Raw genomic sequence first — 8,456 nt, forward strand, 5'->3', positions numbered from 1 at the left:
AACTACGATTGGTTCCAACAGACCGGTCGTAACACGATTTGGTCGTAAGTTGAGTAGCCTATATGTACAGTACTGTGAAATGATGTTATAAAAATCTTTAAGTCATATTTTATCATAATTTTCTTTCATTATTGTTATATATCATAATTTTCTTTGTTCATTTTATGCCATTTGTATCATCTCTACACCATTTTGTTTCTTATTTTTATATTCGTCAGGTTTAAGTAAAACACTGCATTACCAGTACAACTGGTTTAATATTTGCAAAACATACAAAATTACAAAATACAGGTGCATACAAAAATACAAAATACAGGTGTAAAAAATACCATAGGAAACATTTTCCCAATTGCAAAACATATCAAAATATATAAACATGTACGAAACATTTTATTGGCCGCTGGTGCTTGGCTGTGGATCGTTGATGTCGTCATCTGAGGCAGCAGTTGGGGTTACCGGAGTTGGTTTTTTCATAAACATGGTGAGCTTTGTCTGAATTGTATGTTTCTTTTTTTCTTCATAAATTTCACGATATGGACGAAACACATCGTGCGCCATCCGTTCAATCCTTGCAAATCGTTCGATGTTTGGGTCCATTGCTTCGAAATGTATAAGAAGTTTATTGGGAGGGGTTTGATGAAAAATATCCAAGACACAAAACACAAATTGCTGTACCGAGTCTGGGATAACAGTTGAAATGGTGCACGCAGAGATGGTAGTGCTGCCGGAAGCTGGTCTGCACTGTTGTACGCCCAGCTGGGCAATGTTTGTGCTGCCAGACGCAGAGCAGTCGTGGCTAGCGATTGTGGTCGTAAAGTCGAATGGTCGTAAGTTGCATAGGTCGTAAGTCAATCAATACCTGTATATGTTTTTTGTTTTTTGTTTTTTTTTTTTGACACAGGGTCTCATTCTGTCACCCAGGCTGGAGTGCAGTGGCACTGTCTTGGCTCACTGCAGCCTCTGCCTCCCAGGATCAAGCAGTTCTCTTGCCTCAGTGTCCTGAGTAGCTGGGACTACAGGCACATACTACCACACCCGGCTAATTTTTGTATTTTTTGTAGAGATGTGAGTTTCACCATGTTGGCCAGGCTGGTCTCGAACTCCGGCCTCAGATAATCTGCCTGCCTCAGCCTCCCAAAGTGCTGGGATTACAGATGTGAGCCACCGTGCCCGGCAAAGATGTTGTTGTATTTTAAATAGAACTTATAACCTAATACTGACTCCTTAGTCTTGCCAAGAGGGAAAGAAACAAGAACTATCACTTGCTAGTGACAGATACACCACTTTTGTAGAAGGCAGGTCAAACAGCAGCAGCCTCACCCTAGGGCTTGAAATGAGGTTGTAGTTGACTGCACAGAACCCAATCTTGACATTTCGATCACACCACAATCTGTTTGTCTTTTTGTTAATTAGATAGAGGCAGTAAAGCATGAGGCATTTATGTGCATTATCTTATGTAACCTCACAACAAAGTCACAAAGTGGGCATCTGTATGCCAGTGTCATATATGAGAAAACACGTAACTGGTGAGTGGAAATACAAACTGTTGGCTTCCAGAAGTTGTGTTGTTCTTACTGAGACTACCAGTGCTCTTCCATACCCCTTTCTCCTCATTCATTTTCCTGAACTCTCTGAGGAAAACATAACACAGCCACTCTCGCTGCCAGGCAGGGACATGTAACCCACATGGGTCCTCTGGGCCTGGGGCAGTGAGAAGCCCCTGCGCAACTCTCCAGGTGCTGAGCAACATGGAGAAACCCCATCTCTACTAAAAATACAAAATTAGCCGGGTGTGGTGGTGCATGCCTATAATCCCAGTGACGCTGGAGGCTGAGGCAGGAGAATAGCTTGAACCTGGGAGGCAGAGATGAGCCAAGATCATGCCATTGCACTCCAGCCTAGGCAACAAGAGCGAAATTCCAGCTCAAAAAAAAAGATAAGAAGAAAAGAAAACTATTGCGTGTGAAGCCACGAGGACTTCAAGGATTTGTGTTACTCCAGGATTGCATATCCTGGTCTGTCTAATATACTGCTGTAGACTTGGAAAATGGTTGGTTAGAATTGGTGCCATGGCCTGAAAGTATTTGTCCATGTAATAATCAAAAATGCTTTTTACCAGCTGGGTCCAGTGGCTCACGCCTATAATCCCAGTACTTTGGGAGGCAGAGGCGGGTAGATCACTTGAGGTCCAGAGTTGGAGACCAGCCTGGCCAATATGATGAAACCCCCTCTTTACTGAAAATACAAAACATTAGCTGGGCATGGTGGCTGGTGTCTATAATTCCAGCCTTGGGAGACTGAAGTAGGAGAATCGCTTGAACCCAGGAGGCAGAGGTTGCAGTGAGCCAAGATCGCACCATTGCACTCCCTCCTGGGAGAAAGAGTGAGACTGCATCTCAAAAAAAAAAAAAAAATGCTTTTTACCTTCTCAAAAAAAAAAAAAAAATGCTTTTTACCTGAGCCTTATCACTCAAGTCCATGTCCATCTTTTACAATCACCTCACATCCTAATGACGACACCTCTTCCCACCGCCTCCTTCTCCTTCTCCCTTTCCTTCTTCTTTTTCATTAAGGTGAATGGAATCTTGAGCCTCATGTTAGTACAACCTAGAATCAGCTGGTTTTACTTGACCCTCCTCACACTGACACGGGATGGTGTTCTTGACCAAGCATGTCATGTCCTCCAAAGGCCAACCTTACTGCAGTTTTCCTGAAATGGGGAACTCAAACGAATTTTAGGTACTTCACAAATGATTTTTTAGTAGTTACATGTTTATTTGAAAGTGTATTAGAAAAATATGCATTCGTATATAACATATGCATGTGATTCCATGCTTACTGCTTCTTACAACAACGAGATATTCGTGTTTTTCAAGTAGATGCATGTTTTTAGAAAGTAAAAAACAGCAGGGCAGCCTGTGCACTGGTATGGCAAAAATCCTGGAGCCAAGAAAAAGCTGCAGAATGTGGCCCTGAGCCAGGGTGAGATCCCTCTAAGCAGAGTCAGTGCTGGTCATGCCAGGTGGTCAGGTCTCCCTCCTCCCCCTAGCCTTTGGAGAGTGCAGTAAAAGGAACGCTCCCTTTGTCTGTGTTTCCTCCCACCACTGGGGCAGATAGGCAAATCCTCCCTTCCCAGGCTTTTCCTCCTAGCACCAAACAGCTGTCCATGAAAGCCCACAGGTCACCAGACAGAGCTATGGAAGCAACTAAGAGTTGAATTCAATATCCGTCTTTTTTTACTAGAGCTTAAGATCTCTTTATCGGGAATGGAGCTGATTGTTCGGCTGATCCGGTAAGGGACCCTGCTGCATTCTGCTGGCAGAGGGAGGAGGTGCAGGGGCGGAACCCTGGGCTAAGGCTGAGCCTCTGTTGCTCAAACATTGCTGTAATGTTTAGCCTGGGTCCCTGCCAGGGTCTTTGGAGGGGGCAAGTTGTCCAACTGGGTGCAGTCTGAACAACTGGGTGCAGGCTGAACACCTGGGTTCTCTGGCAAAAGGTGGTGTAAAAATGCAGAGATAGGCCAGGCATGGTGGCTCACGCCCGTAATCCTAGCAACTGGGGAGGCCAAGGCAGGTGAATCACTTGAGATCAGGAGTTTGAGACCAGCCTGTTCAATGTGGTGAAACCCCGTCTCCACTAAAAAAACAAATATATATATTAGCCCATTTTTATGGGCAAGACTCTGTCGCCCAAAAAAAAAAAAAATGCAGAGATAGGTAAATTGATCCCACTTCCCATGTGTTTAGGCGTTTAGCACAAACTGAAATACTTGAATAGCTTGCTCTAGTCAGAATTCCAAAGGCTGCTTTAACATTAACACCATTACCTCTGCGCTATACTGTATTTACATAAAGTGCCATCTTGCTTTTTGCACAATTCTCCCCTTCCTTCTGCCTTTAGTTTGACCCATGGGAATTCACAGCACATTCTGGGTTCTTATCTTCAGTAGAATGAGCTGCAGTTTCCTCGCCACCACAGCCATGTTACCTTCTCCCTCAGCCCTCGGTAATTTGTCACATGACACTGGCTGAGTCTTGGCTCTGTCTCCCTTCGTCTGGTCTTCCAATAACAATTCATAACTATTCTCTTCCATGGACCTAAATCAAACAGAATTCAGGCCCAAAATGGAAAAGGAGAAACAGGATCATGGGAATAGAACATTGATTTCCTCCCATCGGACACCAGCCTCGTCCACAGCCAATCGCCTGGGCCCCCAGGGTGGGATGAAGGGGAAGAGAGGAAGCTGTCCTCCCCAACCTAGCTAGTATGGCCCACTGAATTTCTGCCATCATTCATAAAAGTCATCTATAGGCCAGAGGAGTCCCTCTGGAATAAGAAGGGGAAAAAAAGGGCAAGGGAAGCAGCAGGAACAAGAGATGTTTTGTTCGGTTGTTTGTTTGGACAGGATCTCACTCTGGCCCAGCCTGGAGAGCAGTAATAGGATCATAGCTCACTGCAGCCTCGAATTTCTGGGCTAAAGCCATCCTCCCACCTCAGCCTCCTGCGTAGCTGGGACTACAGGCACAAGCCACTATATCCAGCTAATGCTTTTGTGTGCATTTTTTTGCAGAGTTGAGTCTCACTGTGGTGTCCAAGCTGGTCTCAAACTCCTGGCCTCAAGCCATCCTCTTGCCTTGGCCTTCCAAAGTCCTGGAATTACAGGTGTGAGCCACCCACTCAGCCTAGAGAAGCTTTCCCAAAGGAATTTTCCTGAAATGGAAAAGGGTAGACTGCTAATTTGTGACTCCATTTGGGAGCGATTGTGAAAGGAGCTATGTGAGCAAGGACATTTTGAATTTGTAGGTGAGCTGGGTATCAAGGTGGAGAATATGTGGCCCGAAGTGGGAAAACAGGAGTAAGATAAAGAGCGGGAGAGAAAACTGATGGAAAACCTCTGGAATCGGTGTGACTTCTGAGCTAGCTTAAGACCTGCTGGGGCAGCATGAATTTCTGCCCAGGCCCTCAGGGACTCTCATGGAGCACCTTGCGTGGTTAGTGGGAGCTGCCGTGGGCACGTGGGCTGGGCCTCCTGTTGTCTCAGCCTGTGCAACAGAGCTTCCAACAGGAGAGGCAACCAGCCGAGCGTGGGTGGGCAGACACGCCAGGAACGCCCCAGAGCCACGGCTTCCCTTTGCATCACAATCTCCTGTGACAAGCAATTTAGTTCCCACCTGAACTTGGGGTAACACACCGATTGGTGGATTGAGTGGGTTGATGTGGGACCAGAGGTCTGGACTAGACATGGGCTCTTCCACTCCATGAAGCCCTTGGAAAATGAGTTTATTCTGACACCGATCTGGTACTTCAGGTTCCTTCTTAGTTGGCAGACATCAGCAGTACCATTCCCTGTTGGTGTGGATCTGTTGAGCGTTACCCAAGATACTCAGTGGATGTGAAGCAGGCATCTGGGCATCCTACCAGCTGTTTCCTGCTCTGACTATGCACGCAGTTCTATTGTGTCTCAGAGAATAGATTTTGATCTGTGGCATACCTGAATGAACTACTAATAATCCATGAAATAACCAGAGCTATCATATCAGGGTCTATTTTATTTCTGACACATATTTAGTCGCTTATAAATCTGCAATTCCATCCTTGCACCTGAACTTTAAAATGAGTAGAAACGAGAGCCTAGACTTCCAAGAATTTATTTATTTATTTAGCAACATTTGGCCTGAGAGGTACAAATCGACATTTGTCTGCAAGTCCTATATGAAGTGGTGGAAAAGAAAGAATTGCTAGGCACACTAGCATACAGGGGAATCCCTTTTGTTTAAAAAATGCATCTTCAAAAGAATCGGCATCCAAGTCTCCCTTTGAGGCCATGGTTGCGTGGGAAGCTCTGTGGGTCCCCCTACAATGACAAAACAGAGGAGCTTGCTTGGATTGGTGCTTCCCTCAAAATGCACAGACAGGGCAAAAACTGCAGACACAAAGCACGCACAGAAGAGAAGTCAGTGTTGAGCAGAGTGTGGGCTGAAGAATCCTGCCTCCTAAGGAGGTGACAGTCAAACGACGCTGGCTCATCAAGTGTGTCAAAGGCAGCCTTCGGCAGGTAAATAGCAATTAAGCATTTCCCACCCACTCACAAATTCCACGCTGGAAATGCTGGCATTGCAGGCGCCTCTTCCACTATTGGGTCCATTCATAGCCACGCTCTTTTTAAGAATGAAACAAACTTCTAAGACATCAGACACTATTTCAGGGAGTTTTCAATCGTAACTCCAGAAAAACTGTAACTTTCCCTCTTATGCCCTGGCATTTAATCACTGACACTGGCCTTACTTTGCTTTCAGTAAAATGAGATGAAAAGTCAAACTGCAACTATTGGATCAATGTGCAGTGTAAGAAAACCTAATCAAGCAGGACCTCATTTGAGCAGGACGTGGGTTTCCCTAAGCTTTGCACTATTATCTAACACAGAACCAAAGTTTTCTCATTTGGACAAAGCAGGAAACTCTGAAAAGCAGATACAAGAAGATTTTCACATAGGTATTGCTTTCTAAATTATCTTTAAAATATAGTGCACATCTTACTTCCATTGAAGTAATATTTGATTTGATAAGTAGTGTATCTACCCATGCCACTTAAAATGTTATCTTTCAAATAGTTGATGTCAGAGTCAGTCAATGACATCTATATTAACCAAAAGTTATACTCTATAAGAAAATACAACTTTGCCTGTGCAGGCTTCTACTTTAGTTAATGTTGCTTCTTACTGAAGTAAAACAAAAATAGGAGACAATCTTCTCTTTTTCTCTTGAAACTTCCCAGGGAGGTATAATTGCATAATATAACCTATTATGCACTAGAGATCTGGGATTTATTTATTTATTTATTTAGAGATGGAGTCTCGCTCTGTCACCCAGTCTGGAGTGTTGCAGTGGCGCAATCTTGGCTCACTGCAACCTCTGCCTCCCGGGTTCAAGTGATTCTCCTGCCTCAGCCTCCCGAATAGCTGGGATTACAGGCACGTGCCACCACGACCAGCTAATTTTTTGTGTTTTTAATAGAACGGGGTTTCACCGTGTTAGCCAGGATGGTCTCGATCTCCTGACCTCATGATCTGCCCTCCTCGGCCTCCCAAAGTGCTGGGATTACAGGTGTGAGCTGAGATCTGGGTTATTTTCAATGGAAAGAGGAAAGGTAGAAAGGAGAAATAGTGAACACTAGTGATAAAATTAAATAAAACAAACTGTGGTTTTGGGGTTTTAGTCTACAACCAGCCAGCCAGTGAGGGAAAGAGAAATCATTGGCAGGTGCTGCATTTTGGATGAAGGTTTTTGCAGGCTGGGTAAGTCAGCCCAGTGCCAGCCTTATGTGTAGGAAGAAGGGCAACCACCTATGTGGCATAATTTGAGGTGTACAACAAGGCCCTGCTGGCCGTAAAATAGCTCTTGCATGAACCTGCAACGGCCCAGAATTCTCCTCAACCAGTAAGTGTAAATCAAACACTTACTCTATGCCCAATGGTGGCTGAACACAAAAGCAAATATGAGATAGTATCCCTGCCTTCAAGACCTAACAATTGCCGGGTGTGGTGGCTCACGCCTGTAATCCCAGCACTTTGGGAGGCCGAGGCGGGTGGATTACGAGGTCAAGAGATCGAGACCATCCTGGTCAACATGGTGAAACCCCGTCTCTACTAAAAATACAAAACATTAGCTGGGCATGGTGGTGCGTCCTGTAATCCCAGCTACTCAGGAGGCTGAGGCAGGAGAATTGCCTGAACCCAGGAGGTGGAGGTTGCGGTGAGCCGAGATCACGTCATTGTACTCCAGCCTGGGTAACAAGAGCGAAACTCCAACTCAAAAAAAAAAAAAAACCTAACAATTTGATCAGAGAGAGACAAAAATAAAGTCAATGAGGTAATATAAAATATATTAAGACAATGTATAGTTAAAATTGTGTGATAAAACTTTCAGCTGCTGTAGACTTCAGAAAAGGAAAGAAAAAGTGGAGCGATCATGGAAGGCTTTGTCCATGGATGAGTGAGTGGAGGAATAAGATCTTGAACGATTGCAAGGATTAGAAGAAAGGAAGAAAGATCAGAAAATTCAACAACCCAGAGACACAGGTAAAGGGGGCTTTCTTATGAAAATGAGTCACATCTGATTAAAAGAGTGCATTCCAGGCAGTGTCAAGAGATACCTGAAATCGACAGAACAGGTTCAGACAATGGGAGACTTTCACAGCTTTGTCTTTGGTAAAGACTAAGAAATGAATCCTCCTCCCCAGTTACACTTTATATCACCACCCTATTTATTCTTCCATAAGGATTTATTATTATATTTTATTATCTTATTTTTAATTCATTTATTTCTAATACTTCTGGACTTATTTACTAGTTATTGTACATCTCCTGCCTGATACATGTGGACCAATGGAAACTATTCCAGAAGACACCTGGTGGAATTGGATGGGATGGTGTTTAGCTTTTTTTTTTTTTTTTTTTT

The sequence above is a fragment of the Cebus imitator genome, unplaced genomic scaffold (genome assembly GCF_001604975.1).
Source record: "Cebus imitator isolate Cc_AM_T3 unplaced genomic scaffold, Cebus_imitator-1.0 Scaffold484, whole genome shotgun sequence".
Lineage (NCBI taxonomy): Eukaryota > Metazoa > Chordata > Mammalia > Primates > Cebidae > Cebus > Cebus imitator.